The following is a 687-nucleotide window of genomic DNA, read 5'->3' as shown; positions in this document are numbered from 1 at the left end:
AAAATAAAAATTAAAAAAAAAAATAAGCATATATTTTATATTTTAAGCATTAAAAATTAATAAACTAATGGTCAGGGGGAATGTCCGTGATCCAGTGTGTATACGTAAGTTATACATAAAGTTTGTATTTACCATAATTTTATAAATGATATTAGACATAACTATAAATTATATTTTTAATGATAAAATAATGCATATGTTAAACAATCATTGTATCCCCCCCCCCCCCATGACAAAATCATTTGACCGCCACTGATTCACACTAATTTAAGCTATTAACTCAAATATTATTGCTTCTGAATGCGAGTTAGTTAAATTGCGTGTATGTTAGAGAGAGAGAGAAAAACAAATAGCGTCTCTTGTAGGCTGTAGTTAATGAAAATAATATCATATACCCAATAAATATAATATGATATTATTTTAAATATAAATATTATAGTACGACTGATGTGTGTTTGTGATCTTACACTCAAACAGCTGTAACAGTACACAAGATATTATTGTATTTTTTACGTTATCACTAAATATTCAGTTCAATTTGTATTCATACTAAAAATAGACAATATGTTTTTTATCGTGATCGTTATCGCCGATGAATATTGATTTCTCATTTGTGTTATGACAATCAGACACGATAGTACTAAATCTGCTTAATAATAAAATTTAATTTTTAAAACATCGATATGG

This window comes from Acyrthosiphon pisum, unplaced genomic scaffold (assembly GCF_005508785.2).
Source record: "Acyrthosiphon pisum isolate AL4f unplaced genomic scaffold, pea_aphid_22Mar2018_4r6ur Scaffold_20960;HRSCAF=22641, whole genome shotgun sequence".
Classification (NCBI taxonomy): domain Eukaryota; kingdom Metazoa; phylum Arthropoda; class Insecta; order Hemiptera; family Aphididae; genus Acyrthosiphon; species Acyrthosiphon pisum.
This window is presented reverse-complemented; position numbering follows the sequence as displayed.